Consider the following 9,788-nt stretch of genomic DNA (forward strand, 5'->3'; position numbering starts at 1 on the left):
TTTATTTTTCACATTTTTCCTGATTTATGTCCATAAATGTGGTATACGAAAAATTTAGGTTCTACACCGACTCTTTCTAATTTTTTTTTTCAAAAAATATATGGGGCTGCACCACTGTGCGGCGCACAATACACAGGCAAAGGTTCAGCGCATACGCTTATCCAACTAACATATGCACACCCTTACAATTACACACTGACATCCGCATCCGCTTTCCGCTTTTAATACAACTCCGTTTCCATTGCACATCTTCTCATCGCATATTGTTAGTTTTCCGATATGTCAACGATGGCAGACATTGGCGCTCATTGGAATTTATTTGTGTTTTTGATAATAAATAAAATGCAAAAATATGGGTTATGTTTGTGCTTACACTCATTGAACCTTCCGCTCAGTTGTATCTTGCCGCTTTTCGCTTTATTTGCTCTTTTTACTTGTCTTCTTTTCTTTGTTAATCTGGATTCAAATACATTTTGCAGCATCACTCCATCGTTGATTATTTGTGAATTTCCTCTTCTACTTCATTTATTTCTGTATTATGTGTCTACATATATAACTATATATAGCTTGTTTGCTGGAAGAACGTCGTATTTCGAAAAAAGTTATAAATCCGGTAAAACAAATTTACCATTTTTAGCCAATCGTAGAACTACATTCAATGGATTAAGCCAGCACCAAACAAAATATAAAATATGCTTCTGGGCTGATGTCGGTTATTTTTTTCGACACGGATGATGGCACAATCCAAACTAAATTTGGCAAGTGCTGACGAAAACTTGTTTGAATATACATCATAATATGCTTCCTTAAGTTGGTAAAAGAGTGATTACACTTTCTAGTTGTGGTTAACAAAGTGGAAAAGATTAAAGTTGCAGAATACTCTTATACAAATTATCTTCCTGCCAGATACAATTGACAGATATGCTTTTAGCCAACATAAAAGAAGCTCAGTTGGCCATTTTCGCATATTCAACTCAAAGCAAATGTAATTTAGTTGCGACATTCTTCCATCAAATGTGCGTAATGTGCATTGAAAGTTATGAGATGTAACATTTGTTGAGTTACAAGTGCTCACAATGAATTGAATGATCGATGAGGAGATTGACAATAAGTACTTAGCACACAACAGAGAATCAAGCCTGCATGCGAATGCATAAAGCAAATATAGACTATAGCTATGTATGAGTAAATACTACTACTAAACAAAGGCCTGTATATGTACATACGTGATATGTTGGTGGTTGTTATTAAATAGAGGCTTAACCCAAAATAAAAAGTATCTACATACTAAATAATTACGTTAATACCCGATAGATTCACACAATGTGAGGAAAAAAGTAAGCTAACTTAAGTTAAGCTTCTACTATATTATCCAATTTTTCGAATATCGACACTTACGTTCAGTTTACTAGAAAAGTTTTATATTTAATAACCGAACAAAGCAAAGCTAAAGTATTCATTTTATATTAAAATGTATTTTAAATAAATGTAGTATTTCTTTAGAAAAACAATAAAAGTGCTAAAGTATGCTTTAAATAAAATGCACCATTCTGGTAATCTGGCAATTTTTTGCTAGTGCCAATTTGAATAAAACTAAGGGTATTTTTGAAAAGTGTAGTCTGGAGTATGCCCTTGGCATTCCTATCTATTTTTTGGTTATGGAAAGTGAAATATGAGCGTTTTTTAAAAACCTTGGCTGGATCAAAAGTTTTTAATCTAAAAATCTACAATTAATTAAGTGAAAGTGAACTAAGAACACAAAAAAGCTATTTTATACTTGAACATCGTTATTTGACTTTTCCAAGGTTTTATACCAAGAGCCATCGTATGGGGAATACACAGACTTTTGGATCAAAATTTCATAAAACACTTCGAAAAATGTGAAACACTTCACTTTTTTTGGTATTTATTTAATAGTTAATATAAAATCTGAGCAGGGCTTGTCTAAATAGCATCAAGCAAAGTATTTTGGTTTAAAGATATTATCTAATGTACAAAATGTTTATAAGAAAGTGAGATTACCAGCACAGCGGGCCATCTGAACAAAAACTTAGCAAATACTTTTACTTAAAATATCAGACCTCGATTTATTCCAAAAAAAAATTCAAGAGTAGTATCTGAAATTTTAAGGAATAGCAATTGCTCGTTTTTATTATTCATACGGCGCTTAATCTATGTTGGCCTTCCATAGGACCCGTTACGATGCGTGGAGTTGACGAAGCAGAGCAATAGTCATATGTTTTTAACTCAAAGTAAAATTTTTACTCCAAACAGGTGTATAAAAATAACGCTAATGAGGTTAAGTACATAAGAAGGACTTATGGAAATTCAAATCTAACGCTAGTAAAACTAAATAACACTAAGAAAAATTAGAAAAGTAATTTACGTGACGAAGTTTTTTTTTACTATTTTTGGTACCTTGTTACCCAACCCTGGTAGGGCAAATTGCACTAAATCATAATTTTTCACTACCACTCGGGCTTTGGTGGCAGTGCATTTCAAATTTCGCTAGTACTATATGGTTAGTGGTAGTGGATTTTAATGATAGTGAAATATAATTTTCAATAGAAATCATCTATCTGGTTAGTCACTATCATTGACTAATTACCAGGGAACGGATTTTATGGAAATTGCTTTTTTTTCTGCTAAAGAGATAGAGTATATTCGATTAAGAATGTCCACGATTTAGCTTTCCCTAATTCCATATATACACATTTGATGTTGCCTTTTTTTGCCTTTTTTAAGATATTTGCCTTTTTTTTGCCTTTTTTAAGATATTTGCCTTTTTTTGCCTTTTCTACCTTTAAAAAAGTGCTTATAGCATTTACAATTTTTTTTTTAAGATTAAAAAATATACACATGCCCATGCGGCTTATAGAAGCGCAGGGACCTCTTGCTAAATTGGTGTTGGAAAAATTCAAAGCCGTTTTCTCAGCTAACGTAGGCTTGGAGACAATAAGGGGAGTGGATAAAACTGTAAAGGGCGAGGAAAACGCCCTTATTCCTGATAATATGAACGTTTCAAACGTTTTAAATTGTGCTCCACTTGTATCAACTTCCGTCGAGCGCACATTTAGTACATTCAAGGCTTTTCTTCGCGAAAATCGAATGAAAATGCTGCCAGAAACCTTCAAAATGCATCTTGTGGTTCAATGTTACTACAACTAAACAGATTAAAGTTTTATGAGTTAGAAACTCGAAGGGATAAAATAGTCAAAGATTCAAAGTTCAAATCTATTTTCTATATTTACTTGTAATATAAATATTTCTAAAATAAATGTATTTTTTGATTGTCCTTCGAATTTTCTGTCTTTATTATTGCCTTATTTTGCCTTTTTTTTGCCTTTTTTGCAATACCTAGTGCGTTTTCCTGCCTTTTACGCTATTTTGTTTTGCCTTTTTTTGCTTTTTGCGATACCTAGTGCTTTTTCCTGCCTTTTTCGCTATTTTATTTTGCCTTTTCCAGCCTATTTCGTTATTTTATTTTGCCTTTTTTATAGGGTTTTAGGTCCTAAAAATCCGTTCCCTGCTAATTACACTAGTTTACAAATTTAGGAAAATTAGGTGGTCTGTGATTTTAATACTCATTTTCTTACAATAGGTTTGTTCAGAAATGTGGTGAAATGCATTAGCATATAGTGCATAGTGGTAGTGAAACCAACTTGTCACTATCACTATGGACTTGGTGCTAATAAATTTCAAATTTCACTACTACTACTCGAATAGTGGTAATGAAATGCTCTGCACATTAAAAATTTATTGTAGCACGCCCAACCCTGCCTAATACCTATCGAAATTGCTTATTCGTTTTTAAGGGGAAACCCATGAAAGGTTGTGTAACGAGAGATGTAATTACATGCATATTGTAGAATTTTTACTCAAAAATTTATTTAAGTTTTTACTTGAAATAACAACATTATTAGTAGTTAAAGATACCCCTTAAGACTAAGTACATCAGAAAATGAGAATGAAGCAAAATTGTGTTAGACGTGAGTGGGTGGAGTATTAGCTATACATATAAATGAGCTAATCGTAATAAATATCACAAACAGCTGATATCGGTATAGTACGAAGCGAAAGCCATGCACATACATACAAACTTATACACATAGTTATTCGCATTAACTTACATAACAAATTAGTGTCATTAGCGTGAAGGCCGTCGCCACAGGATAAAGTTTATTGCTATCCAGCTGTCATTTTGGTTGCTAGATATAAGTTATAATCAGTGGCAATATTTGTATGTGGACTTTTTATATCTTGATATAAGCATTAGTAAGATGCCTTCTAACAAGTATTTTTGACGAATTTAATCGCTTAAAAAATTTAGAAAATATGCCATTTCATAGTGGAGTACATAATAACAAATATTGCAATGGAAACCGGCTTAGCTTTTGCTTTAATATTAAAAAATCTATAATGTCCGCCACGAAGATTCCGTGCAAATTAAAATGTAGCTGTCAAACTAGCAAATTGCTTTCTATGAAGCGGTAAATTTGAAGTCAAAAAGTAACTCAATTTATTTGTTAGTGTCTGGGATGGAGAAGTATGTCTACAGCAAAATTAAGTTCAAACTCTTTCATTAGCCTATCGCTTCAAAAGATTCGAAATAAGGGTTCTTCATTTCTACTTTTTCTGACTGGGTACATACTTGTGTATGTATGTATATGCCTTACCATGAATAAATGTAGATGCTTATCTATGTACAATGTACATATGTATATGGGTAATAACGGGAAAACTTTATTAAAATCTTAAATTTTTCGTCCGATTTAGTTAAAATCCTCATATTAAGTTTTCCATTCGACCTTCACCTAATTTGTCTCTTTGCAACTAACCTACTAAAAATATAACTGCCTTTCGCTTTTATATTGTGTCAACTCAACGAAAAACGTATTCTCATTACCAACGCCTAAATCATCGTAAACATTATCGTCATTATTACTTAACACCTTCTTTGCCATTAAGAACGAACATCTTAAGTGCTTTTTCACGCTAATGTTACTAATTTGTTATGTAAGTTAATGCGAGTAACTATGTGCATAAGTTTGTATGTATGTCCATTGCTTTCCCTTCGTACTACACCGATATCAGCTGTTTGTGATATTTATTACGGTTAGCTCATTTATATGTATAGCTAATACCCCACCCACTCACGTCTAACACAATTTTCCTTAATTTTCGTTCACTTTCGGTTAAATGGCGCAAGCAAGAAGTGTTATTAAAGCAGTTGCCAATTCTTGGAGGTTTGAATGAAATTTGATAAAGATTGGCGTAATTACCTTGAACCAACGGTTTGCTTTTCGCTTTTAAGGAGTTAAGCACATGCCAATTAGTGGCATTTGATTGGTAATTAAGACTCCGAGGATTCGGTATATTGATCACTAAAGATACGGAATGGTAGGTAACCTTTATAATAAAGTTAATTAATCTTTTCTTTTAAAACCATTTGGCCATTTGCGTAGACAGCAAGGAGCTAGCGAAGAAAGTTCACCTCATTGTGAATAGGCGCTGCTGACTTCCGAAGACCCTTAAACAGAATGCGTCAGAATGGTTCAAATCAAAATACTCTCTCTTTCAGTTACGCAGTTACAGAGGAACTAAATGACTTGCTTTAACTCAAAGAAACTAAATTTTAGTCTACTTTTTAAAAATCAAATAATTTCAAAGAAAAATGGTGAAAATGAAAAAAATTCCTTAGTTAATTTTGCTTTTAAACATGCGATCTTTATCAAACTAGCTAAACTAAAATCTGCGTAGCATCCTTGTGTGCGAAGTTATTAAACCTTAAAACTTTTTTTATCGGTTTCAGGGGATTTAATCTTCGATTCGAAACTCAATGCGATTCGAAAGGCGACATGGACTAATACAAATTTATAGTACCAAATATTCGAATCCGAAATAGATATCGTCGATGTTTTTGCAAAACCGCCCATCGACTAATCGCAATATTTACTCAGCACTTGTCAAAAAGTATCGAGTTCTTGATATTACTCAGTATTCAAGAAAAGTATCGAAATTCTGTATTCGGTACTCGTATCGTTCTATCCCTATCTATACTTGCTTTGGAGGAGGCAACAGACCTTTCTCACCATCAGCATAGTCATCAAATTGAATAGTACATTCTATGTAAATATAATGGATTTGCTTTATTTCAAATCCAAATGCATATTATATTATATTGAAATGAAAAGAATAATAAGTCAAGGTTTTTCTTCACTTAACTTTAATGTTCATTAAATGTCTTTACTGAATAATTAATTGGCAGTGAGGGTGATTTTTTTTTTTGGTGGGAGCACCTTAAGTAAGCACTAAGTGACTCTAAGCCCATAATACCAAATAATTTGTCGTTGGAATTGAAACGCTTTCAATTTCAATGCGCATAATCAATTTTGTGTATCTAATACGTGTCTCTTGCAGTTAATTCCCAAGTTGATCCGGATCAACGTTGCTGTCTGTTTATGCTTTTACTCTACTTTTTGTTTCATAAGCCTGCGCTGAGTGGAACTAGAGCAACTTAGAGCACTATTTTCTGACCAACTTTTTTAATAGAGTAACTTAGAGCAAGCAGCTGTTTTGAGAATTTCTGCTTGAAAAGTGTTTCATCAAATTCCTGATCTGAGTTGCTCTAAATTGCTCTATTTTTTTTTTTGACAGCTGCTCGATTGTGCTCTAACTTGACCTGTTCTGCACTTCTTTCGGTCTCATTAAATGCAACTATTGTTTGGACGTATTTCAATTTCAACTAACTCTCCAGAGAAGCGCCCACAACCGTCCGTCGCACACAAACAAATTACCTGGCACGCTTTCAACTATCTGAAATGCTTATTTTCGCAAGTTATGGCTACTTTTTTGCTTGCAACAGCTCTGAAGCTTGGCGTTTCACAAACTGTAGCACAACTACATATGTATGTACATTAGACTGCATCACCAAAAAGGTTACGGTTTTTACGCCGGGACTACAAAATGTATTAGCTTTTAAGATTTCCACTTAATTATTTCAAAAAAATATTAAGATTTACGTGAGCTGGACCGAGTTGAAAATACCTCCGAAAATGCAGTTTTTAATGAATACAAATAGGCTCTTAAAGGATTTTTTGAAAAAAATCCACTCAGATTACAAAACCGTTTAAGCTTAAAAAATCTACATAAAAATATTCAAAAATTTTTTCCAGCGGAATCTTAATGATATTTTTGGTGCAGTTTTTGAACTTTTTTCAAACAGACTTGTGAGATATCGGTGGAAAGGTATTTTTTCACTCTTTCTTATTTCTTTACAAAAACTTATTTACATCCCAATTTTTTCTTTATCAAATACCAACGCTCGTTTTTCTTACGTTTCTTTCATGCTTTGAAAGAGCTTACTTGCAAAGAAATAAGAAGGGTGAGAAAATACCTTTCCAATGATACTTCGTAAGTCAAAATGGGTAAAGTTCTGGCTGAGTTATTCAAGTTTTTTTTTAAACCGGTATTTGAAAAAATATAAAGAACAGCATCAAAAATCTTATGATTATGATTTTGTTGAAAAATTAGTTTAAATATTTTTTTGCAAATTTTTTGAACTTAAACTTTAATTCGTCTAAGATGCTGATGGCCTTAGTTGCTAATGCAGATATTTAGATTGTAAGGTTTAATTGTAATATTTTTTACAACTTTTAATAAACAATAAATAATAAAATTTTGTTTATCAAATGAGAAATATTTTGGTGAGAGTCTTAAAATGTAATAGATTTTACAATTCCAGTGGAAAAACACCACCGATTTTTTTTTGTATGGGGAGTGATGCAGTCTAATGTACATACATACATATGTAAATATGTCTTACAAGAAATAACAACAAAAATCGCTAAGGTAAAGGCAATCAAAAAGTGTGCAAGGATGGTATGCTAAACGAAAAACTTCCATGGCAGCGCCACTCCTCACACTGAGTGCATAGTGGTTGCAATACCAATGAAGTTACCGTTTCTCCATTTTTATATGAATTGATGCCTTTATTGCTCCGCTTGTATAATGGCTATTGGTTTTGTAATACGCCTTGGTTGCCTAGTGGCTAATAGCTGTAAAAACACTTACACTAACAATAATTACATTATCATAGCTTTACAGCATTCCGACACATTTTCTGCCTTCTTACTTGCTACATATATTTCTAATGCACATGACACTACTGTTTCGGCCGCAATGACACTCGGCACACACATACCGGAAGTGTGCATGCCACACTATGTATTCGTTCCACTTTTCCGCTTGTGCGGCAAGAGCCAAAGTGGTCAACAAAGCGGTATCCTGCTACACTTTCAGACAGCCGCTACTTGGGCAGCTGAATGCATACATATGTATGTATATACATACATTAGGGCGGGTCAATTTATATGGGAGATTTTTTTCGACTATGCCCGTATAGCAATTTTGCCAAAGAAACAAGGGGTATTAAATCAATTTGTAGTTTGCCAAATTGCGAAAATAAGTTTCTTTGCTTTTTCTGTAAAGTCGTAAAGGCGTGCTAAAATTTTTTAGGTATGAGAAATCCATGTCTGCATTTATTTTTTCTTAAAGCTTGCGCCAGTGGGCGCAACAGTGAAAGCTTTCGCATTTTCTTCGAAACCTTTTTCGCAATTTGGCAAGCTCCAAATTGGTTTTAGACCCATAGTTTCTTCGGCAAATTTGCCTAGAGTTACACGTATAATCCTCCCATGCTATACGCGCATAGTCAAAAAAATTTACTCGTTCTATCATACATAAAGTGGTGGTCCACGAAATAAGAACACTTACATTTTCGCATTTACATCTCATCTACCTGATACAATTTTTTGTTATTTTTTTTTTAATAAAACTTATTCTATAATATACCACATATGTTAGACTCGCGAAAGTTCAGCAAAGTAAAAAAAAAAAACAATCCATAAAAATTTTCAACTTTTTATTCAGAATCTTTAGAAAATTTTACAACTTTTTGCACATTATTCTACTAAATATTTCTGGGCTGTAAAACTGCATCACCAAAAAGTTTCTAAAGATTCTGAACATTTTTGAAAATTGTAAAAAATGTAAAGTGTTCTCATTACGTTGATCACCACTGCACATACTACGTAAATAATTTTGTCTGGTACGTACAATGTGCATTTTTTTCAGTTCTTTTTTCCTTTTAGTCGGATATACGTCAACTCTGTTGGATTTCCTTTTCCTATGCTGCTTGCCAGCCACATAATCAAAAGATTTCACGTCTGACTTGCACATTATGGTAATTTATCAAGCGTTGTGCGCGAAAAAGCCAACTCGGCGTGTTCAAAGAGTCATGCATATACATACCTACTGGGTACAAATGCATAACTGCATACATAAATACATACATTTGCTCTTTGGAAAAAATTTAAACGTATTAAAAAATTTGTATTTTAAATTTTCAAACATTTCAAGAGGAGAGCAGTTTCCGTGACTTTATGCCTAGGAAAATTTACGAATTTAAGTTTATATGTTTTTGGAAAATTTCTAAATCCGGCTCAAAGGGCAAACACTCTAGATTGGGAAGTTTTCAGAAAAAAATTCTAGCTCACGATAGTCTGCCCTACCTTACCAAATGACCCACATTTATTTCTGGGAAAGGACTGTCATCCCACAATTTTTTTGAAGTATTAACAATTTAGACATCGATCCTAGCAAAATTTTTAACAGTATAGAATCTTTGAAAATCAATATTTTCTTAACGGCAAACTGTGTTTCGCTTTAGGAAACTTCAAGGAATAATACCCAATTGTTTATCTAAGAATTTCCTAATATTAACTGCTTTT

This window comes from Rhagoletis pomonella, unplaced genomic scaffold (assembly GCF_013731165.1).
Source record: "Rhagoletis pomonella isolate Grant_MI unplaced genomic scaffold, Rhpom_1.0 Rhpom_scaffold_00004, whole genome shotgun sequence".
NCBI classification, from domain to species: Eukaryota; Metazoa; Arthropoda; class Insecta; order Diptera; family Tephritidae; genus Rhagoletis; species Rhagoletis pomonella.